The sequence below is a fragment of the Gouania willdenowi genome, chromosome 8, assembly GCF_900634775.1.
Source record: "Gouania willdenowi chromosome 8, fGouWil2.1, whole genome shotgun sequence".
NCBI classification, from domain to species: Eukaryota; Metazoa; Chordata; class Actinopteri; order Blenniiformes; family Gobiesocidae; genus Gouania; species Gouania willdenowi.
Genome location: NC_041051.1, coordinates 22570716 through 22595852, shown reverse-complemented (window position 1 = coordinate 22595852; position 25137 = coordinate 22570716). Strand labels below are relative to the sequence as shown.

Genomic DNA, 25137 nt, shown 5'->3' with positions numbered 1-25137 from the left:
AATACCCTTAATGCCAATACAGCTGTACAAGTAGGTTAGTGAACAGTGACACATGGACGAGGCCCACGACTGCTGCATGCCCACTACCATTTATCCTAATTAGGGATTTCCAAACTGATGAAAAAAAAAAACAATCCTAAAGAGCTGACAAAAACCCGGCTTTTTTTAACCATTCACAATATACAGCGAGCTGTAGCGCTAACTCAATTAGATTTATTAGTGATACATTTAAACACATAAATATGTATTTTGTAGAGGTGGCCAGATTTGATATTGATATCGGATATCGGTCCGATACCAGCCAGAAAAGAATATCGGATTTTATCGGACTGCATCTAAAATCACCGATATAAGCACTCCGATAAATATTTCTGCCCCAGCGCTTCTATCCATAGGTGACTGTGGTTCACACTCTATCAAAGCAACCCATTGTTGCTGACTATTGTTCTCTGTTTGAGTAACATCACTTGATCAAGCCTTTTCTAACATTCCACACTACAAAATAAGTCATAAAAGTTTGTATGATTTGTGCGGATACCGTATCGGATCAATATCGATATCGGTCGATACGTAAGGCTGCAATCTCGGTATCATATCGGAAGTGAAAAAGTTGATACAATCTACTTTTTGGTTATAAAGTTATTTGGGTATCGCTCTTGTGCCAGTTGCAAACACTGGCAAATGGTCATTTGTGTCAAAAAGTATTACTGCACTAATTATATTCTCACCAATTCCATTAGGGGACAGGACCTAGATAAGCAAACTGCTTCTCTCGTCTTTTTTTTCGGCATGTACAACAAAAAAAAAAAAAAAAAAAAAATGTAAAAAAAGTGAATGTAACCATGTCGGAAATAAACTGAATAAATAAAATAAATAAATAAATATATTCTCACCAATTCCATTAGTGAAAATGTCATCTATTAGTGTAGTTATCCCTGGTGGACGACGGTTATTAATGAATTCCTTAATGTAATTAACAAATCAATATTAAAATCACCACATGCAAAAAAACGTTGTATACATGTATATACTCACATGTCTCTCTTTAAATACTTCAACACACGATTCTGGTGTTCTGTATATACAGCTTATCAACAGTAGTCTATGTTTTTTTTTGTTTTGTTTTGACTTCTACAGTGATGCATTCCATTACGTTGCTTATTGCTTCAGACGTGTCTTTCACCGTTTTACTTTGTTTTTTCAAAGAATACAGCAGCACCTCCACACCTTTTCTGATTTCTGTTCATACGATACATCTGGCCTGGAGACTGTGGTCAGGGGTCAGACTGTCAGTATATTCATTTTGGATATGTGGGCGTGGGGTCATACTGTTCAGCCATTGGTTGAATTTAAAATGGGCCATATCTAACTTGTACATTTTCAATAAATGCTGAACCACTGGTGTCACTGCAAAGGCTTGTATTCCATGTATATATATTGTCAACATAAAGAGGACTGCTGGCCAACTTTCTGCAGAGACAGCCTTCTGTGCATCAGGGAAATGTCAGGATCGATGCAACAGGCGTCTTGTAGGAACAAGGATGTCTGTGTTAACGCTCTGCAATAACTCTTGTCTGGCTCTAATCACCACATTAAACATTCTGTCATAGGCAGAGACAACGTCTCAGTATCAGACCATTCCTGCACCTTCCTCCTCCTTGTCGTTTGTGTGCCTCATTAACATAATTTATGCATTTCAGATATGTAGCCCAAATTAGCATATGCATTTCGGATGTCCCACATATCAACATATCAACAGCTGCATTTCAGAGATGCCCCACATATCCAATTAAATGATAAAATGGCTTAGAATTACAAGATGTCAAAACTGAATTTTAGATATCTACAATTGCAAGTACCACCACTGATTAAATGTTAAAAATGACTTGCCACAGGATTTACCATTGGCCTTTTACATTGCTGTTAGGACAGATTAGATTTTTTTTTTATCATATTTTTCTTCAGAGAAGGTTCTACAGAGAAAATTAATGGGCTGATTACAATGAATAAATAAAAGTAAATGTTAGACAGATGTCTTACTGGGCACTGGCACCCCTCCCAGATACTGGTAGACTATCTCCAACACCTTGATGTACACATATAAAGCAAAAACATTTGGTTCATCCCTTTACTCTAGAGAGCACTGACATTGTTGATGGAGAAACCCAGGTACCAGGAATCCTACACTATGTCTACACCCTCCACTGGGAAAAGTTGTGTTTGCATGCATGAATGCGTTGACTTACTTACACGTGCTCACAGTAAAGCAGCAGCACCCGTTTCTTCCCCTCTGGTTAAATCATCCTCACAGTAATTATAGAATGCAATCTGGCTGTTAACTTAGCAGCTCAAATATACACATATTTATATACATACAGTATGTGTATCTGTGTGTGTGCGCACGTGTGTGTGTGTGCATGTGTTTCCTTTGCTGTTGCTACTGACTCTAAACTAAATGAAATAAAATAGATAATTCGTTTTGACACTCATTGCACATCGGAAATCATAGCAAATACCAACTCTTAATTCTACTTATTAAAAACACACACAATAAGATGTCCATCAAAAATAGAAACTAAGCTACATCGCACAGTTCTCTTGTGGGAAGATGTAAAGGATTCACAGAAATGCTACTAATGTCTTGTGAGCTGCCTCTTTTGTCAGATGTTAAATGACATCAATTATGAAAGAGTGATTAGCACTAGAGCAAGGTATTCAAACAGATATGTTACACTACTGGTGAGTTTCATTTAAAATGTTTTTTGTGATGTGCCATGAGAAAACCAGGAACAAGGCGGCTTGAGAGAAACAAAGAATAAAGACAAAAACCTTCATTTTTCTGAGATAATAGTGATTTTCTTTTTGGCAACATATGCTAGTTGAAGTTATAAAGAAAGCACTCCATGCTAACAGTATCGAAGGTTTTAAAATGGTAAACATTGTCTTTGAAAACTGCTTGTTTTAGTCCCATTTGGGGGGGTATGGAATCCTATTAGGATAGATTTGTCTCAAAAATATTCACAAATATATTAGGGCTGGGCAATTTTGCCTTAAAAAAAGACTGCAGACATCAGATATATTGTCAAAAGTGCAACTTTATTGCTGTGATTGTCCTCAGGAGTTAAAATGCATAGAACAAAGTAAATGAGGCTCTGACATTCAACAATTTCAAGCTTTAACTCAGGTTTAAGCAAAAGTGCAACAGCAACTTCACAGTAGCTTAAAATTTCTGATTAAGAAATCAGATAACTACATATTTCATAACATTACAATAAAAAAATAATAAACTCTTCCCTTAGCATCTCAGCATAGTGCGAATAAAAAATGAAACATGTCTGTGGTACACATATAGCCTAGTCAAAGGGTAAACACATGTAAACAAAGGGGGGCTGGATCACATCGGAACACAGAAAAGTCAGAAAAAACTGGTGGGAAAAAAATAAATAAATTTAAAAAAAATAAATATATAATTTAATATATAATATATAATTTTTTTTAAAGTCGAATTTGCTAAATAAAAATCTTTTTTATCTACAGATTCGATTAATCGATTAAATTGGTTTTTTGTGTGTTTTTCAGATCCACAAATATATCCATGATTTAAACATGTTTTATAATTTTGTGTGCATTTATAATGACTTATCATTTGAAAATCTTCAATTCTGCTTGTGAATTGCTTAAAGTTTGGATTGGCCAGAATCAAAAACACGTGTAAACTATATTTGTGACAAATAGCAACTTATATAAATGTAAAGTAATGCAAATGCACAGCCTTTATTTCTGCCTCCTCTGTATACTTTTTTTGTCCCTTGCGTACTTAAAGACTGACAACATTTAAATGGTCATAACTTCTTCTAATATAATTTAATATCTATGTGCGTGACACCATCGGAAAGCTTAGAATCATTTTTTCACGGCCAATCACATTTATATAAGCAATCTTGGACTAAAGACTTTAAAATATTTTGTTTACTTTTGTTGTGAAATTGTTTTGGTTGCTGATAATTTCCAACAGAGACAAGTGCATGATTTTCAGAATATAAACCTTAGCAAGACATAACCGAAAATGTTATTCTTTGTTCTGGGCCAATAATAAAATACCAGTGACTTAAAGACGGTCCACAACACAATGTTTGAGAAAACCAGCATTTTCTGCCATTAAAAGGAAGACATTTTTTTATATGATGGTAGAAATAAATGAGTTGTAGCTCGAATGGAATCTTCAGACCAAATAATTCTCTCTGCTGTTTGGTTCTGACACCTCTGTGCTCATTGTTATGGCTTTCACTAGTTAACAGGGGTCGACAAGGACATCTTTCATGGCCTGCGGGCTCACACACAACACACTTACAGTATGTGTGCTGTGTTAACACACTGTGGATAACAGGAGAGGGCACCAAGAAGTGTCACTATCTGCAGTATGGGTCAGTGGTAGATGGCATAATAAATTATATACATTTGGCAACGGCAGGCAAAGTTTATACAAAAAAACCAGTAACATTTTTCCCACCTGGATCATCACTGACCTTTTCATGAAACATTTTTTTTAGTGATCATACGGAGACGCCGTATTAATCACAGAGAATCTGAGGTCGACCTGCTGGTGCTGCCTTTTGCAGTTAGACTCTGTGGTGGCTAGCGTTGCCAGATTTGGTGTTTTTGCCCTACATAATAATGGCTTTTGTTTTCGCTTACAGGGCTCTATAGAAAAAAAAATCGCACTAAGGTTGGTATAGCTTTTAACGCACACAAACATTAAGCACCTGAAATAACCCTGTTTAAATAATGCCAATATTTGTGGCACATCCTAAAATAAATGATGGTTTTGCAAAAGCTCCATACTGTTATTCCAATGTGGTACAGTAAGGTTGTTATGACAAATTGTTTAGTGTTATGCAGAAGAGCTATTTAGAGCAATGATTTATGACAAACTACAGATAATGGCTTTCTTATCTTTGCTTGAATTAAAGTGAATAAGAGACACAGAGGATGTGGGGCAAAATGAGAAATGGTTTAAAATGTAGTGAAGCAGTATGGCTAGACTGTGATGCAGTATGTACAAGCATTAAGGATGCTCCTATCATCATTAGGCTCTTTGTCTCAGCAAAGGAAGGACCTGACCACTGTACTTAGCCACTATCCCAGACTGTGGTTTTGTTCAGCATATAACAAATAAACAGAAACACGGAATTAATACATCATAAATCTCACACACCTGGGAATATAGCCACATTATTGACGGCTATCCCATTACAATCCTCTCAGTCTGAACATCTGACATTTTACTTTAAACAAGTTAATGCAGGGCTCTTTGAAAACGAAGAAGGTGATTGTGGACTTTAGCAGGCAGAAACCTCATCATCTACTGGTTCAAATGAATGGGGGAGGGCATTGAGATGGTCAGCACATATAATTATCTGGGTGTCCACCTGGACCACAAACTGGACTGGTCAGTGCATGCTAATGCAGCCTACAGGAAGGGACGGAGCAGACTCTTCTTCCTAAGAAGACTAAGATCTTTTGATGTTTGTCCTGAGATGCTGTACATCTTCTACCAGGCGATAGTTGTATCTGCTGTGGTATTTTGCTGTTGAGTGCTGAGGGAACAGTGTAACGACCAGCGAGGGGAACCGACTGGACAAGCTGGTTCCATAAGTGAGTGTTAGTAATGGGGAAGGGTGTGTGCACTATTGGAGAACTGGTGGAGAGTAGGATGATGAGCTTGATGAAGTCCATCAGTAACAACAGTCACTCCCTACACAACACGGTGGTCACACAGAAAAGCAGCCGCAGTGACAGAATCCTGTTCATGCACAGCAGGACTGAGAGGTTCAGGAGGTCTTTTATCCCTGTACAATGTGTCCTGGTAATGTGCACTTTTATTACATGTTTATTTTATTTTGTAACTTTTTAACCTTTTATTTATGTATTTATGAGTATGTGTGTGGAATGTATGGCACACTGTATGCTACTGCACACTTGAGTTTCTCCTTCTGGGATCAATAAAGTATCTATCTATCATCTATCTATCTATCTATCTATCTATCTATCTATCATCTATCTATCTATCTATCTATCTATCTATCTATCTATTTTTCAAATGGGGTCACCTGAAATGTCTAGCACTTGATAAAAAAACTGAAAAAAATATTAAAGTTAAATTTTTTTACATTTATTCTTTCCCACATGAAAACACCACACACAATCTTAAACTGTATTCCATTCTAGGTTGGACATGTTACGTCTCGACACCGTGGTTGTCGAGAGGTAACATGTTACAACGGTTTGACCTGCACGCCATCGCTATTGAACTGTCATGTGACAAAACTCATCGGGGTTTACATTGTGGAGGAATACTGGTGTGGAGCAAGGGAAGAGTACCCAAAGATCTCACTCTGTGCTCTAAAAAACATAGATCCAGCTGGATTTAGTGCCCTTGTGTACATGAAGTCAAAGTACCGTTCCCGACTGGATGTTACGTCAAAGATGAAATGTACTCTGTCTGACTTTGACTGGCTGCAGCGAGGTGTGCAGGCTTTACTATCCCATGGTGAGTTGAGAGAGACAATAATAATATATAAAAGACGTGACAAACTAAAGCTGAAACAGAAGCACTGTGATACTTTCATTCTTTCACATCTTTAGTCAATTTTGATTTAGTTTCTTTTAAAATGGTGTTCTTATTTCAGGGGTCTGCAACCTGCGGCTCTGGAGCCTCAAAAACATGGTGTTGATGATTAATGACATTAACGTCAAATAAAATTATGATAAAACAATTGGTGAACCTAAAAATAAATCACATTGTGCAATAACTTTGCCACCTTCCTACTTCACCTCCTGCAACACCTACAGACCATCAACTTTCCTGCACCTGTGGTTAACCTTAAGTTTGAAATCCCTGGTAAGAGAACTACACCAACAAAAAGACTATTCCGGAATAAAATAGAGATCTTATTTGTGTGGGAAAACATTTATTTAATTGCCAACATGCCGGCTTAATATGCATGCTTGATATGTTGCAAGAAATTAGCTATTAGTGTGTGTTGACCGGCATGCTCACTCACAAGTAATTTTTTTGTAGCCCTTCAAATTATTAACTCATAAAATTATTTGATATTATTTTAACTGTATAGAATCTTAACACTGTATTGTCTTCATTGAGAAGTTTTTTTTTTCTTTAATCCAGGCAAGATTAGGCAAAATGGCTCATTTGAGAGTAAAGGTGACAGACATCTGTCTTAGTTAATAAAGCTGTGCTCTACGAACTACCAAATAATCTACATAAACTGTTCAAAGCAAGAGACAATAGTTACAATTTAAAGGGAGAATTTAAGTTTATTCATTTAAAAGTCCACACAACTTCAAAAACCTTGTGCACTTCTCTTTGTGGTATACAATTATGCAACAAAGTTGATTTTAATCTAAAGTCTTGTAAAAACTCAGTGAAATTTAAAAAAAAACTATACAAACTAATTATAATTGATTCATATGCACATACCAAGGAGATTAATATCCTATTATCAGTGTTTGGAATAACGGCGTTTAAAATAACGGCGTTTTTTTTTTTTTTTAGTAACGGGGTAATTTAACTAATTACTTTTTATGCCGTTACAACACCGTTATCATTACTGAACGCTAAATGCGGTGCGTTACATGCACTGATTGAATAAACTGTTAATCCGAAAGCACCCCTGGCTTCATACGCAGCTGTAGTGAGGAGGTGGGTTAAAAACAAGGTGAGCGATTACGATTGGCTAAGGCGGCGTCATGTTTCATGGTAGCCAATCAGAGCCAGTGTTTTTACACATGTGCCACACACACACAACCACTACAGATTTGATGAAGCAGCAGAGATGGCGAGCGTGGAGCAGTCCGATGAAAAGTTGTCATTGTTCAGGTGGCGATACAAATACTACTTTAAATGAATTGTGGTCAAAGACAAGAACGCGCATGTGAAGTGTAGATTATATCCAGGAGTGAAGACTTTGTCCACATCTGTCGTAAACAACTCAAATTTAATGAAGCGCCTCACGACACACGCTTCTAAAAAATATTTTTCTTCTTTTTTTTTTTTTTTTTTACAGTAAAGCAAATAGTTATTTTATTATAGAGTAATTCAGTTACTAACTCTGTTACTTTTTGGAACAAGTAGTGAGTAACTATAACTAATTACTTTTTTAAAGTCACATTCCCAACACTGCCTATTAATATGTGTGTATGTGTTACAATATTGTTCATTGTCTGGAATGGACATGAGTTTACTACTTCTCAAACTGAAGGATACATATGTACAACTTGTGTTAAATCTATTTCTTGTTTGTTTTTTGTTGTATAGCGATGAGAACATATGCATTCAGTGTTTTAGTTTTTATTGTTTTGATGTTGATTTTGTCGTGAAGTTTGAGTCAAAGAATAAAGAAAAATGAAAAAATGAAATTGTGAGAAATTGTAGATAGCTCGCCCAAGTGTAGATGTAGGACTATATCCTGATCAGGGAAAGTCAAGGGAAATTGGCATTTTAAACACGCTGAGTTATGCACAACTATTTAGGGTGTGACATTGAGTTGATCACTTGCAGACTGCAGAAATTAATCAGAATTTTTTTTATAATGAACTATGTCACTGCAGCTCTGGGCCCTTTACATCCGACATTGTAGAGGAACAACCTCAGGATCCTTCATCGCTCCAGTAGCTCTGACTCCACTCACACACATTAGTATACACACACACACACATATTGTGCCAAGATGGAGAGCACCCAGACGCCAAATGCCACTGCCAGCTGTAGTTGGATTTGTTTATTCGAGATAAGTAGAGACATCCATGGCATCACAGTGACTGAACTCTGAGACGATGATTTTGGATGAGGTTGTGTGAGGTAAAGAGGAAGGACGTGGGCACGAACGTGTGTGCACTTACAAACTAAGTCGCATATTTATTTTCATACATAATTTATGGAGGTTAAAATAATACCATGACGAACGGACAATCTGCAACTGATTATCTTTTGTTAGCATGAATAATACACTTGAATCTAATATTCCTGCACGTGTGGGGCAGGATTTGTCTTTTAGTTTTTTAGTTTATACTGTGACTGTCAGAATAGCTCAATATCTCACCCCCCCACACACACACACACAAACAAATAATAAACTGGCAGATCCTGTCCAGCATTGAATAAGCATATATGTGTGTCTGATCCAGACTTTATTACTTTGGACTCGCTCACAGAACATCACTATTGTTTTTGTCTGATTGTACCAGAGATGTACACAGTAGTTCAAGATGAGTTGAATAAGATACAGTCACTATTCATCACTCACTGATGTGGACACTATTGTTCCAACGTTAGAGTTTTTTCTGAATATAGACTCTTCCTAAAAGAAGTGTAAGGATTTGTATTGTTTTGGTTGTTTTTAGCCCTTGTGGTCGTCTTTAAATTATACATTTTCAATAAGTCTTAGTTTATTTACTTATTTATAGTTCATGTTTTGATTCTTTGTCCTCAATCTTGTATCTTTTTGTTCCCAGGTCTTCCTACTCATATCTCCACCTCCCAGTGATGTCAGTGTGTTTGTGAGCAGGAGCATCTCCCCCGTGGGGGAATGAGACACTCGCTCTTTCATAAAAACAAAAAAAAATCATCCCCCTCCCTTTTTACAGAGTGAGTCATTGTTGAAAACATATTGGTCCAGTTAGATTGATGAAATGGTGATCAAGCCGATCACAACCAGCTATGTGACAAAGCCGCCGTTCTGAGAAGGTGAATAAAGAGTTAACAGCAATGAGTAAAGTGACAAAGGATGAGTAACAGGTGGCAAAAAATGGTCCAAAAGTGGCAAAAACAGAGTGAAAGGTGAATAAAATGGGCCAAAAGCAATCAAAAATGGTAAAACAATAGTGTAAAAAAGAGAAAACGGGTGGTATGTAATGGCAAAAGGTAGCTTAAATGAGCAGAATGTGGCAAACATTAGTGAAAAAGGGCAAAGATGTGGAACAAAAAGAGGCAAAATGTAGATAAAAAGGAAACAAGTGTTATTTATTGGGCAAAAGTTGGCTTATTTGGATGAAAAGTGGCAAAAAAAATGTTTAAAAAAAAGCCATAAAAACTGGATAAAAGTATCAAGTTGCAAAATGACTTAACAGCTTTATCATGGTTTTAGTCGGTTGCCCTATCCAGAATACATCAGTGAGATGTTAGTCAGGTATGAACCCAGCAGATCTTTCAGATCTATGAACACAGGTCAGATAGTGGAGCCCAGAGCTCACAGTAAACATGGTGATGCTGCGTTTAGTTAAATCAAAGTTAAAGGCACTCTTTTTCTCTACTGCGTATGATTGAGATTCTTAGCCATGTTGTTGTTGATGTAATGTGTTTGTTGATCATTTTAATTGATTTTAATGATGATTTTAAATGTTCTTATTGATTTTAAGCTGTTGAATGCTTTCCGTAGCACTTTTAATCAAGTAAAGCACATTGAGTTGCCTTGTATATGAAATGCACTGTACAAATAAATGTGCCTTGCCTTGCTTTAAATGAGCAGAATGTGGCAAACAACAGTGAAAAAGGGCAAATAGGTGAAACAAAATGGCAAAATGTAGAGAAAATGGAAACAAGTGCTATTTATTGGGCAAAAGGTAGCTTATTTGGATGAAAAATGTCAAAAATATGGTTAAAGAATGCACAAAAATTGAATAAAAGAGTCAAGTTGCAAAATGAGAGCTTTATCATGGTTTTAGTCAATTAATTTAATAAACTAACGGTTGCCCTATCCTTTAAGAACACCCTCACTTTTAAAATCGCTGCTCCACCATGGTTGTGAGTGATTACCTCCCTCATGTTTTGCACTCAGGTGTGGCCCGTTTTTTAATCAAGCCTCCGTCACTATTTAGCTGAGTGTTTGGACACTGAATGACTGTCTATGTTACTGGTGTGCTGTGGTGTGTATCTCCTGCTGTCAATCTTGTGAGCGAGCCAAAGATGGCCTCCCTGCTGCTGAGAGCTTTACAAACACTGTGTACTTTATCATATTCATTCCTTTCATTGTCAATTACTCGCCATTAAACCAGTGCTGACCACACACCATTCCACCAGTCAGAGCGGAGGCTCTAGAGAAGTTTATTGACAAGTACTTCATTCAGTGCACGATGGAAGCGCCGCTGCTTCTAAGCCAAGCGGAAGAAAGCCGTCTCATCTATTGACACATCAGATCTGAAGACAATGGATAACCAAGTATTCGTCCTGGAATCCATCAACAACAAGTTGGACAGGTTTGTGTAACTGCACAGAGATTAAAGGTGCAATTTCTTTCAGGATTAATACTGACTAAGCATATTTGTGTGGTGTTGAAAACAAACATCAAAGCAACAATTTCAAAATGTGTGCTTTTCTTCAATATAAACACATGCAAACAAGTGTACTACTATCTAGAGCTTTAAGTTTTTGCACGTTCGGGCATATATTTCGACTATTGTACAATCTTCAGATGTCACCAAACTTAATTCCAACAGCTTTGTTGCAAATTTAGATTTAAAAAAAAAAAAAAAATCATATACAGTTCATCTGGGAAGGTGAAAAAGCATGGACTGATATTGTGACTTACTGGCACTGAAGGACTGCCTATAAGGAGGCAAAACTTGAGGTACAAAATAACTTTACAGTCCTAAACAATAAACACATTTAATACAATTCAGGTTTACTTGAATTATTTATTTTGTAAGGGCTTACAAAATATATATTCTTTGCATTGATCAAATTAATAATAAGATACATGCCCCAAAAAGTGTTTTCTGGAGAGGAATTCTTTGGCAACCCATACTGAAAAGATTAAATTCTCAGGTGTATGAAACTTTAGGCCTAAACTCTTTTCTACGGACATTAACTGTACGCTAAGCAAGAAACGAGGCTACCTGGGCAATGGTTCCCTAAAAAACGCTTTAAGTTTTGAGCTGCAACAATGATAAGGAAATAAAATTTTAAAATGTTAGACTTCATTTTCTACCTTTATTGAGTGGCAGGCTTGGTTTGTGCTCTTTTAACTGCCATACATGTGATACAAAAGTGGGAACATTAGTGCATGGTTTGGAATTGTGTAAAATGAATAAAAAATGGCAGAGATGGAGGAGGTAATGTGTGTATATATAATAAAGTACATAGAAAACAATAGTGAGGATGTAAAACAATCTTACACTATTTTGCAAGTTTAACAGTTATTGACCTTTTGTCAAGAATGAAAGAATTACCCATTTGAATCTATTGGAACAGTGTCATTATACTGATTCTGAGGGTTATAGTAGCTCCCACTGACTCATAAGTAGGGTTGGAAAATGTGTTAATGGCAGTTGCTTTGCAGGTTATTACAATAATGACTCCTTTTAGAAGTGAGTACAGTATACTGTATATATACAACTGTAATGGATACAAAGTGATTCTCAGTTATCTGAGACTGACAATGATGATGTGGCATCCCTTAACTGTATGAGCATCACTTTACCTGTCACTACCTGCTCTAAAAATCCAGCAGTGGTTCTTAATACGGCGTTAGCTACAGCGCTAGTTAAAATGGCCCTTGGCACAAGGTCTCCATAGGAGACTTCATAAACACAGAGCCTGTCCCCAGAGCATCTGAATGTCTAGAGGAACATATTGTATATGGAAGACTACAGCTAAAAATAGCCTAGTGCTAGCTTGTCTCTCTCACTCAGCCTTTCACAGTCCAACCTCTTGTTGAGGATTAATTGTGTGAGAGCCACTGTTCTGGTGTGTCTTAAAAAGGAGCTCATTCAGGGGGAGAATGGAGATAATGTGTCAGGTTGAGAACCCTGTGCATTCATCAACACCTAAATAAATAGCTCAGATGTGACACAGGGATGGAGGCTGGGATCTAAAGGGATCTGGGGAAAAAGAACAAGATCTGATTTGAACATTTACATTAGTTTTTTGGGGGGTGTGGGGGTTTGCAATCAATCATGCAAGTAATTGCAGAAGAAATGGCTCCTTCATGAATTGGATTTGGGACTTTTCTTGCACTTCCCCCATTGTTCTCATTTTGCCTATTTCTAAATTCCCTCTGCCCTTTGGTCCAGCTTTCTTCACATGCATCCTTTGTGGAGAGCGACTTTGAGTGTAAATCTTTGTCTCAATGTGTGGCATGGAAGGTGGTAACAGGGTGTCGTACCCGGTTTGTGAACCTGGCTGTTCTAATTATCTCTGTCTGTGACACAGAGCGAGGTGGACATCACTCCAGCTGGGCCAATCAGGCGAAAGCACTCAGTCATTACACATCCATTGTGTGTAGCGCTGCTGCAGAGATCTCCGGATGGATACCAATGGTTCAGCACTCTGCTAATCACTGTGAGCATGTTTGTTCAAATGACACTGAGAGCCTAAAAAACACATTTGGGTCAACTGCACATACAGTACGTTAGTGGTGTTTTACAAGCTCTAAAATTAAAGATTGATTTAGACGTTGCAATCAGCTATATTTTTTTTTAAATCTATCACCGTGACTTTAGCTATGCAAACAGTTTATCTTCAGTCTTTCTATTTATACTCGCAGGAGTCTCAAACATGTACAGCACTGTCTTAAAAGGATCCTCCACTGTTTTTACAAATGTGGCCAAAGATCTTTGAAATGTGCTTATTACAAGATATTTCTTAACAAAACACATGATTTTTGCACCATATTCATTCATGTTAATTTTAAAAATAGACTACTTTACAGTTTAAGAGTTAAGAGCCCGTGTTCTGCCATCTTGAAATCACGTGACTGATGATGTCACACGGCCCCACTGCCTGTAAACATGCCATTGTTTGCTATTATAGTTAAGCATTCAGCCTGCTTTTTAGATCATTTAATCATCTTTTTCTGTCAAAATGACAACTTGTGCTGCTTTTCTTTGCTCAGAAAAACCAGGAAAAGTTAAAGATGCGTGAGTATTGAGTAGGTGGTTAGCGCAGCATAAATCTTGTATAGATTTAATAGTATAGACTGGGTGTGTCTTAGAGATGGGAATCAAAAACCCAGTGGTTCCCAGTGTTTTAATTCCCCTCATCGATTCCAGTGAGCGTGAATGATCATCACCCCGCATTGGTGCATAGCTTACGCAAGTTACGCATATTGCATAGTGACGTCATTCACCAGCGCAGCTAGTAGGAAACACGGTGCCCAAGCAGCACAAACGCCTGGAAGTTGTTACATTTTACAAGAAAGCATGACAACAAGGCAAACCAACCTGCAGCACTAACAAAGTAGATATTTCATCAAAGGGAGAAAATACTACCAGTATGTAGAAACATTTGCACATTTGGCAGAACGCGTGTTCTATTGGCTCCAGAGTGAATCTCAACCCAGCAAAGTTAGAACGTCCTCTGTTGCTGATACTACCAGTAACTAACACTGCCTATCACGTTAGCCTCATTTTAAAGCCTCCTATTACAAACTGTTTACGATAAATGAATGCCTTCTCATGCATTTCATTTAGATGATGTGATGAAGGACAGAGTCTGACTGGCTCTGAGGCTGGCAGCAGTTCATGTCATCTGCCTCTAGCTTCTCCTTTCACCAACGCAGGGAAGAGTAAAATGACAGGCCAGGAGAAATATGACCGAGTGAGTCACTGACTAAATTTGTGTGCTATGGACCAGTTTGTTCTCCTTTTCTTTCCAAATGACAATTGATAATAGAATTGTTAAAGAACCGAATCATTAAGCAGAAACGAAACTGTAAAAATCTTATCAATTTTCCTCCCTAGTGTCTTAACTGCTATAGACGTCCACCTATAATTAAGGCATTTTTTTTTTATCTCCAGCCTAGAAATTAAAAAACTGGAGATCCTTTCACAATAAAAGCATATTCTGTGAAGGATGCAAAAAGGATAATCTATTTGGCGTCCATGCACAACCTATAACGTGATCAGCTTTTATGTTGAAGGATTTATGAGCAGCCTTCACAAAATCAGTCTTTATTGTGAAGGGGCTATCTGCAACCATCAAACAATCTGCTTTTATTTTGAAAGTGGCTATCTGCAATATTCACAGTATCAGCTTTTATTCTGACAGGATTATCTATTTGGATTTAGAGCACAGCCTTTGAAGTCATCACCTTTTATTTTGAAGAGGCACTTAAAAGGTTCTACCCTATTTGAATTTGGCATTTAATGTTTTTCTTAACCTTATTACTAAATGTAGATATTTAAAAACAAATATTTATAAATAATAGCTTTGTGCATTCTGAACCTGCTAAATTACTATTATTAATATTTATTTATTTAATTTTTTTCATTTTTATATTGCCAATCAACCAGTAATTGTAACACCGGAACGTACTTCATAATTGAATATTGTGTACGCTGAGGTATCCTTTTTGGTACAACTGGATTAAATTTAAGGACGAGTTAACCGAAATAATAAAAAATGGTGAGGTGTCGTACATCCTCACTAATAAAGAAAGCAAATCAACTTAGAAAATAAATAGAAAATTAATTATGTATATGACTACGGTAAACGTTTCAGCTTTAATTGGAGATAAAACAGCATTTATTATCATATAGTTTGAATTAACACATGTCAGACCCATCTTTTGACAGTTTCAACATATTAGTTTTGACAACACAGGACAAAGAAGGTCAACCACAAAAGATAAACGACAGGTATGAGTCACATAAACCAAGTCAGCATGTAGAAGTCCAAATGTTACCTCAGCACTGCTAAATGTGAGGGAAGAGAAGGAAACGAGTGACAGTGAATGAAAAGGCCTTCCTTCCGCCTGCTTCCCTGTCACGTTGTGGCTCTGCCCCTCTGCTGACCTGGGGGATGTGGCATAAGACCTGTCACCCCGAATCACAGCCTGGCACACGATATGTAAATGTGTCAGCATGCAGAGATTCATGAGTCTGACATATCAGTTTGAATATGCATGTGCAGCGCTGACTGAAGCGTAAATAGCCCCGTGTTGAGTAGTGCATCTGCATGTGTGCGTTTCCAGGCTCATGGTATGGAGCAATGACATTCCCGAGGGGAAGGTGCCTCACCACTGTTTTCATTTGTTAGGCTGTCCATCGCTTTGTGAGTGCAGGAAAGGTGAAAGTAACATCCGCTTCCATCTACAGTTAGCTGTCTGTCTGTCTGTCTGTCTGTCTGTCTGTGTTCATCCTCCTCCATGTGCGCCATTGACTAATGTCAGGGAGTTTTACTGCTTTTTCAGTTTCATATCCACTCTCCAGAGTCTATAAATCATTTCATATTCATGTGTACGTATTTTGTTTGTAAGATTTTGATTTTAAATAATTACATTAAATTAAAGACTTACCACTTGCTCTGACTATATGATTTTTTTTTTTTTAACTCTTTCTGATATTTAGTCCATATGTGAATTAAATAATAATGCATTGGATTTTATATAGTGCTTTGTCATAAACACTGAAAGCGCTTTACATTGATGTGCATTATTCTTCCACTCCACACACAGTGGTGGTAAGCTACTACAGTAGACTGACAGATGTGAGGCTACCAAGGCGCGCCATTGGTCCCTCCGACAACCACCAACACTCACTCACACACCACATTCAAACTAGGCAATGTGGGTGAAGTGCTTGCCCAAGGACACAATGACAATGACTTGGCGAGAGCGGGATTAGAACCCCCTACCCTTCGGTTATTGGACAACCTACTCTACCACTGAGTCACGGTCCCCCAAAGAATGTCACTTCAGATGTTGTTTTGTGACAATTATCAAATATTATTAATATATTAGACTGACAGGAAATATATTATCAATATTGCACAAATTGATCAGAAAAAATTACCAAAATACAAAATCCAATTCAACCCGTGGGATTATTTTGGTCAAAGTGTAAATTAAAGGAAAATAATTTATTTTGAACTGATCACCAAATAGTTCAGTTCTGCAACATATGATAAAAATCTAAGTGATTCATATAGATTTCTCCTCCAGATCACCCTCACTGGAGGCTGTGCTGCTACATCAACTCCATTCACCAATGCAATGTTTTACAAAACAGGCTAAAATGATGTCACACGCTTCCTCCGGGGTATAGAGCAGCGTTCCCCCGGTGGTCCAAGACAGAGCCGAAACAGAGCTCCTGCATCCGTGTGCGTAATGCACAATGTTCAACCACATTCAGGGTTTACCAGCGGGTTTATTCAGTATTCCGTCTAAGGACAACCAAAAAGTGTCAAATCACTAATAACTTGGGCATTTTTGAAATTCATTTTATGTCGTTTAATTAGCTTTAATAATTTGTCGTGATCTGTTCTGAATGTGTCTGCTGATGTTTAAATGACAGCTGAGGTTTGTTAGATAATGATTTTCAGTCTCAGTCAGGTTATGCAGTGCTGCTGCATCACAAATCCACACACTCAGATTAGAGTACACGAGCTCAGACCTAAAAACTATGTGTATTTCCATTTGTGGGGTGGTTTTGTGGAACAATCTTGATGAAATGATTAAACTATGAATATAATGCAGTTTTTAAAATGAAAGGAGAATGTAAATCTCACAGATGTTGATGGCGCCTGTGTGAATTGTTTGTTTTTGTTCTGTTTTTATTAATAGCTCGATTGGAGTATTTATTTGTTTTGTTCATTTAGTTTATTTCATTGGATTTTGCAGTTAATGGTGAAGAACGAAGGTGGGACTTGTCAAGCCTAGGCTTCTTCCTATCCTTTGTTGAACAAATCAAATGTGTTTCATATTGAAATTGACTTTTTTCTGTTGAGATTTGTTTATTCGTTTTGGATTTCATCTTTTTTTTTTTTTTTTATTCGTTCGTTCGAAATAAACAAAATAAATAAGACCTGATGTAAGATCTGATTGTAGCGTACGCTCACGTCAAAATTGATAAATACCAAAGCTTGCATGAATTCGTACGCTCAGACCTGAACGTACAAAGGATTGATAAACGAGGGCCATAGTGTGCATCCAGAATCACTTGTACATGGTTGAATACTTTGGTCATTTGATGATTTGACTTTGTCAGTGAAACAAGAAAGACAACAGGGGGTCTCTGTGCTTTTGTTTGATGAATTCAGACACTTGACTATGCTTATTTCCTGTCATACCCTGAGATCTGCTGTGACATCATGACCCCCTGAATTTCCAGAGTAGTCATCCTGAGTCAGAGTGCAGCACCCACCCACTGTTCACTGTTGGCCATTATTCAAGGTCTCCAAAAATCCTCCACACACAGCTCCCACAGTAGCCATTAACTAACACAATGCGGATTACTGAATTATTACTAATAAACTCAGAAAACACATGAAGGTCAAAGTCTTACCGTGTGTGGCTCATGACGTGTCGCTAAACCAATGTTTCTCTTTACAATTTTTTAACAGAACGTGAGACCATCTTTGAAGCCAATTATTCTTGTCAACGTCCTCGACCAAATCTTACACAATCTCCCGAATGAAATTATCCTACCAGAAAATTACCAACTGCTCACGCCAGAAATAGATTCAGCACTTCATCCCAGTCCACAAATGACATTCCTACTGTGCTCATATACACTGTCATCACAACCTAAAGCTATTCTTCTACCTTTACACCATAAGTGAAACACTTTCAGTTACTTATGACCTCAAAGATTAATGATTAAGGTTTAATTCCAACCATTACCACTTACCAGTACTTAAAGACAATATCAAAACATTAGTTCTACTAATATTTTAATCTTTTAAATCAGGGGAGGGGAAACGGTTCAGTGAATTTAGTTTTTAAAACTGTTTGACAGCTTGGACCATCAATACATCAAGTAAAAGTAACAAACCATAGATTACAAGTAAAATGTATTATCTCTTTTAAAATTGATAATTACTAAGAATCTGATTGTTTAAAATGGAGCAGAATCACTGGGGGGGGGTCTAAGTTTATTTAGCCTTAAAAGCTTTTGCACCGAATGCGGACTTATAAGGAAGCATGAATGGTGTCATTTAAAGTCAGTTTCCCTCCAGGATTTTGCGATTAATTTGTGCGATTGTTGTGGCCTAAAACTGACGATTTTAAGCAGCTTTTTCAACAAACAGTTTCAGCAAACGGTAAGACTAATTTAAGGCTTTATTGTTTTCCATAACATGTTCTCCCAAAGTAGGCACAAGCTTTCTTTATTCAAGCAGTCAAAAAACAGAAGGGTAGTAAGTAATAATGATAGGGGTAATTATAATGTAATAAATCCAGTGCTGGGCCATACATTTATTTCCTGAACCTTCAGTGGGGAGTTAACTGACTTATCTACCTTTTAATAACACTAATATGAAATTACAATTACAAGCATTCAAAACATCTTCAGGTAAATTGAACACGTGCCAGGTTTTTTGTCCAAACACAGGAAATCTGATTTTTAGAAAACTTCAAACCTCCACATTACAAGCACTACTGTAACCTACATGAACACAATGTTAAAAAACACACACACACACATTTACAAAATACATCACACTAACCACAGCTGCTGATGATTGACAGGGAAAATGAATTCTCCTTTCTCTGAGCAGGAAGACCTCAATGAATTTCAGCTCCAACAATAAATCTCATGCTAAAGCCAGAGGCTGTGAGTCACTCTGCCCCTTTGTATTCCTATCATATGTGCACGTGTGCTTTGGTCTCTCAGTGCTCCATTCCTCCCCTGAGATTCCCACAGTGGAAACACCTTTTTTTTTTTTTTAATGGTGGAGCTCAGTTTCTCTGGTTTCTCTAAATGTTCTCATTAGCACTGAAACCTATAGGTGGCCCTAGTTTGCACTTCCACGTATAATAGTATTTAAGATACGGACAATATTCAAGCAATAAGTGACAGATATCATTCTCTGCAGAATCTTAAATGTCCTTGATTTTGTGACTAATTTTTATTTAATTTGGGGGACTATTTTGATGGAAATTGTAGGATTTGGGAAAAATTGAGAGTATTCAACAATTTGAGATTGAAAATGACTGCCATCATGTGATATAAGCATAAGAAAACTGTGAGACCTAAGAAAAACGAACATTTTCTTAAAGTGTGTGTATTTGAAGGTACTGAGAGCCTTAAAAGTCTGGATTTGGCCCCCGGGCCTTGGGTTTGACACATGTGCATTAGACCAACAGCTCAAACAAAAGGGCCTGTCTCTCATCTTTCTTAGTCCTGTCATCCCTAACCACTTTTATTATCCCCTCTTTTAGATGTAATACCTCTCTCCCTTGTATATCTGTTCCATATAATAAAGTCACTCATAATAAAGTCTTGCTTACCCTTCATTAAGGAGGGCTGGTGACAGTCACAATTATGGAACATGATAAATTTGATTCATTTCTTGCAAGAAAAAGCAATAGTGGTGGCAAAAAGACTGCTCTACAAGTGGTGACAACCTGTAACGACAAACGTAAACATGGTGAAGAAATAAAGAGACTACGGGTTATTAGCTCTCACTGAGGCATCAAACCATGTCCGGATACACAACAGGCAACAGCAATGTCGAGTTGGGACACTGGGGAAGCGGTAACTGTTCTTCCATCATAAAAACAAAAAACAAGGTAAGCAAATCTTGTAGGGATGTAACGATTCACTCAACTCCCGATACGATTCGATTCACGATACTGGGTTCACGATACGATTCTCTCACGATTTATTTTACAAAATGGGACTGTAGACAAATTTTTTTTTTGGGAAAAAAACTAGAAAATACTGTATTATTTTCCTTTTATTTTTCATTGTCAAAAGAATCCCTTGATAAACTATTCAAAACAATGCAATTTAACTAAAAATAAATCTTGAATGAAATAAATAAAGGAATAATACAAATGAAAATGAAGCCTATTAATTTAAATTCTGGTTCTATAATAAACAATGCAAAACTGCATAATAGTTCTTTTTCTTTTTAAAAGTGCAACTGAAAATGTATTTTGTGCCTTAACAATTGGAATTTAAAAAAAAACCCCGTGATTACACTGATTTACGTCATATTTGTTTGGACCAGCAGAGGGCGCTGGTAACACAGTGGTCGGTTGGCATGCAGAAATTCTTGCAGTGAAGAAGAGAAGCTATGCTAGCAGACAGAGCTAATAGAAAAACGTGACTTTTACAGATATTCAAGTAATATTACAGATATTCTTTCGGTGCTAAAGGGGCAATGAATCATTTATTAACATATTTAAGAGTAGAAGGCAGCCAGAAAGAAAGTATTAGCAGACTCCGCCCGCCGCCTACACTTGTGGATAGCGCCCTCTGCTGGTTAAAAAAAGTACTGCGATTCAATTTTCAGAAAATCGATATCAACCGTGATACCCATGAATCGATTTTTAACTGCCTTACGATTAATCGTTACATCCCTAAAATCTAGACAAGGGAAAGTTCTGCTGCTTAAATATGGGCTAGCACCGCCAGAGTTTACGCAATAATAAAGCAGACGTAGCCAAAACTTTTTGCTTTTCCCGACGACTTCAAAGAGCAACGGAGAGTCATTGGACATGTCTGAAACAGGGGTAACTAACTACCAATGCTGCTGCCATGCAGGTTGATATGGGCCAAAGCATATTAAGTAGCTATGCATAGAGTAACACTTTATTTTATTTTATTTAGTTTTATACATAAGGCTGACATAACACTGTCATTATTTGTCATTAGCATGAATAAAGTGTTAAAGGTGCTAAATTATGACACTTTTGGAGCTATGTTGGCAGTTTTTGGGTTAGGTGGAGGGATCTAGTGAGGGTAGGTAGGGATAGGGTTAGGGTTAAGTTTAGGGTTAGGGTAACGAACAACACTTCGTGCCACCTGTGACAGATGTCATGTCATAATAATGACAGCGTAATGTCAGCCTTATGTATACAACTATGTAAAGTGTTACCCAAAATGTGCCCATCATAGACATTAGATCAGATGACGATGGACTATACCATTTATAGATATTCAGTTCCGGGATGAAGGGTGGTCTTGGCCCTGACGGCGTGTTGTTGTTTTTGTTGTTAATCCTTTTAGGGCCAACAACCAAGGTTGATGTTACAGTGGAAGGACAGCAATAGGCAGTGGCAGCTCTGGGCCCTATAGCCAGTGACCAGGGACCCCGGTGAGTGTGACCACTTTGTTGGTCATAAATGGGTTGATTCATGTGGGTTACCCCCTTCTGTTATGCTTCCCTGCACGTAGCTCTTCTACCTGAAAGAGACCCTGCAAGCAGGCTGAAGTGCAAAGTGTGGAAAAGCACCTGATCCACTTCATCACCTGAAGGAGGGACGCTGAGAAAGACAGGCTCCAGAACTGAGAGAAGAAAGCCATCAAATGCTATGTGTACAAGTGCAACACGTCATTGGAAATAAAGTACAGAAACTGTGGAAAGCATGTCTGACTACTTCTTTTTCACCTCAACCAGTGATCTTTGATGGGGTACCTAAGAGAACCATTGACGTGTGTTGTGTGTTTAAACAAGTACAAAGGGTCCAAAATAGTTGCTTTATTTTTTGTATTTTACTGAAATACTCTGGTTGGATCCACTTTAATACTGCATGTGTGATGTGTTTGAGTGGCGTCTTACTGCAGGTAAAACTGGAAATGGATTTTCAAAGTTTGACAACAAATAACAGACATGATTGATTAATTGTCAATTGATCATCAACTTCCTGTCCTGCAGCTTCAATGGTAAATTCTGTTACATCTTAACAAACCCAAAATAAATTTGTATTTGATGTACGGACCCTTCCAAAAGACGTTATGTGTTAACGTTCATTCATTAATCCTATCAAGATGCGAGACGATGGACACGCTGCAGGCCAGTCCATAAAAGGGCTTCATTATAATTATCATCATTGTTGTTTTACATATATCATCAACAACATTATCATCTTCAGGACAGCATTTGGACATAGATATTTTATGAGGCAGTAAAAATTAAAAAACAACAACAATAGAGCTTATTTTGAACAGTAAAAGCTCTGCATAAGAAAAGTTTCGAGGAGCCTGTTAATTATTCAGTATTGAATCTCCAGAGTTGAACCACTTTAGTTAAACCACTGTGCTCACAGTCTGCCGGAGGTCCAACTCCTGGGTTCCCTCATGCGCAGAGAGGGTCCGCACACCGCCTTTGGACACCCAGGTCCTGTTCTGATGTTAGTATTAGGGAGACTATAAATAAATACATTTTGTCAAAGAAAACAAAAAAAACACAATTTAAAAAAAATGTCTCCCTGTTCACAGTTTGTACAGTGTTTGAAAGAAGAACCTTTCTGAAGCTGTTCATAGACACCTCCTAAATTCTGAAATGTCACGGTTTCACTTTAATTAGAGGGTGAGGTAATAAGACAGGCTAGTAGTAACTTAAGAATGTAGGGAATGTTGAGGTTTCAACATAAAACACTTTATTTTGTCCCAATTTATGCAATTGTTTTATTTGCATTAGATTTAATAGAAAATCATCATGTTCCTATTTTATTAGCCACTAACTAACCACTTTTAACTAACGGTGAATGATGTGAAATTGAACAATTATGTCATATTTTACAAAAATTCACTTTGTGTTATTTAAAAACACATCATATATAACAAACCACTGACCATACACCAAATCTTAAAAACACTCGTCCCAGTTTCATTAAAAACACACATTTAAATATGCTTCATTTAATACAAACACTATTAGCATATTTAATTCTACAAACTACTAATTACATCTGTCAACTGTGTTTATCTTTGTGCGTTTGAATCCTGTAAAGTAAATCACATTTTATCATCACTGGTGAGTGGAGCTCCTGAGGGCACCTCACATGGTCCATGTGGGCCACCTGGTGCCCGCGGGCACCGTGTTGGTGACCCCTGATCTCAAGGCTCAGTGGAGTCTGTGCGTCACGGTGCCAAATGACGCTCCCACTGAACCCAGTAACACCATGAGTTACCCCATCACCCGGATAAGAACAACACACACACACAGGAGGGAGGGAGGGAGGGAGTCTTACCGCTGGGCGAGTCTGTGAAGATGCTCAGAGGTGGAAGATGGTGTTGGTTCTGGACTCACTGAGACCAGCTCCTAAAGCTCCTAATCCAGCTCAACGTCTCTAGTGGAACCAGCAGCAGGAAGATTTCCCGGGTGTGTTTTACCTCATAGCATCCATATGAGGTGCGTGTGTGCAGTCTTTGTCCATTACACCGACGCTGCTTTGTCCTTGTCGACCGATGTTCATCCAACTAAGTGGTCTGCTGCGTAAAACCGGTGCCAAAAACCCAGTGGGCCCGTTCCGTTACAACGGGGCGAGACTGTGGTCGGGTCATTTTGACACGGACTGAACCCGTTCCCGGTGCTTCTATAGGTGTGTAGTTGGAAGAGCGCTAGTCAAACCCGTGCCACTGCCGAGCCAGGCGGTAGCACGTGCCAGCTATAGTCCCATCGTCCCCATCATGTCCATCATCCGTCCTGATGTAGAGCACAGTGGGTTTAGGTCTATGGATCACCGCTGGTCCTGGTGGATCCGGTAGATTCCCAGTGAGTGTGGATCGTAAAGGACTCCTCGCCGTGCGCTCTCGGAGTGTGACAGCTGGATTCTGGGAAGCTGCGCGTACGCGGCTTAAGGAAATGCGCGCACCCGACAGGTCACACATGCCAGAAGGCCCATAAACATCTGTCAGTGGTGGGGGTGATAAACACAAGCATCAGACTTTCAAAGCTCACATTAAATGATTGTATGTGATTTCTGATTCATGGCTAAAAGAAATCCTATAATATGCACAGTGGACTGTATATGTACTGTAGGCCTCACTCATGTGGTGACCATTATACAATCCTTCTTTGTTGGGGTTGGGGTTCAATTACATTGTGTCAATTACGTCTTCAATTATCCATGTTCAATTACAACTCAATTATTGTGATGGTGACCGACATTTTTTCCATTTACAATTAAAATTACAACTATTATTTTCTCCCTGAAAGTTAATTTCAATTATGTTCTCAATTACTAATGTTCAATTACATTTAGTCACAATTACTGAGCCTGAAATTAAAAACCTTTTTTTTTTTTTAAATTCCTAAATCAGCTGTAAAATACACAAAAAATTTTATCCATCATCCAATTTTTTTAAAAAAACTCTAAGTTTCCTTGTCCGGCTTCCTGTTACATGAAAATATCGGTATTAATATTTTTTGGTATGTGTTGCCGAGCCTTT

General features: G+C 37.8%; 1 protein-coding gene across 1 annotated transcript in view; it reads right to left on the bottom strand.

Moving 5' to 3' along the window:
* The window catches only part of gjc1 (gap junction protein gamma 1), a 42803-nt gene extending 18301 nt beyond the window's left edge, over positions 1–24502 (bottom strand). Inside the window, exon 1 of the mRNA XM_028454840.1 lies at positions 23937–24502. The gene's annotated coding sequence lies outside the window, so the exon portion shown is untranslated. The remainder of the gene's footprint in view (positions 1–23936) is intronic.
* Between the last annotated feature and the right edge of the window lie 635 nt (positions 24503–25137).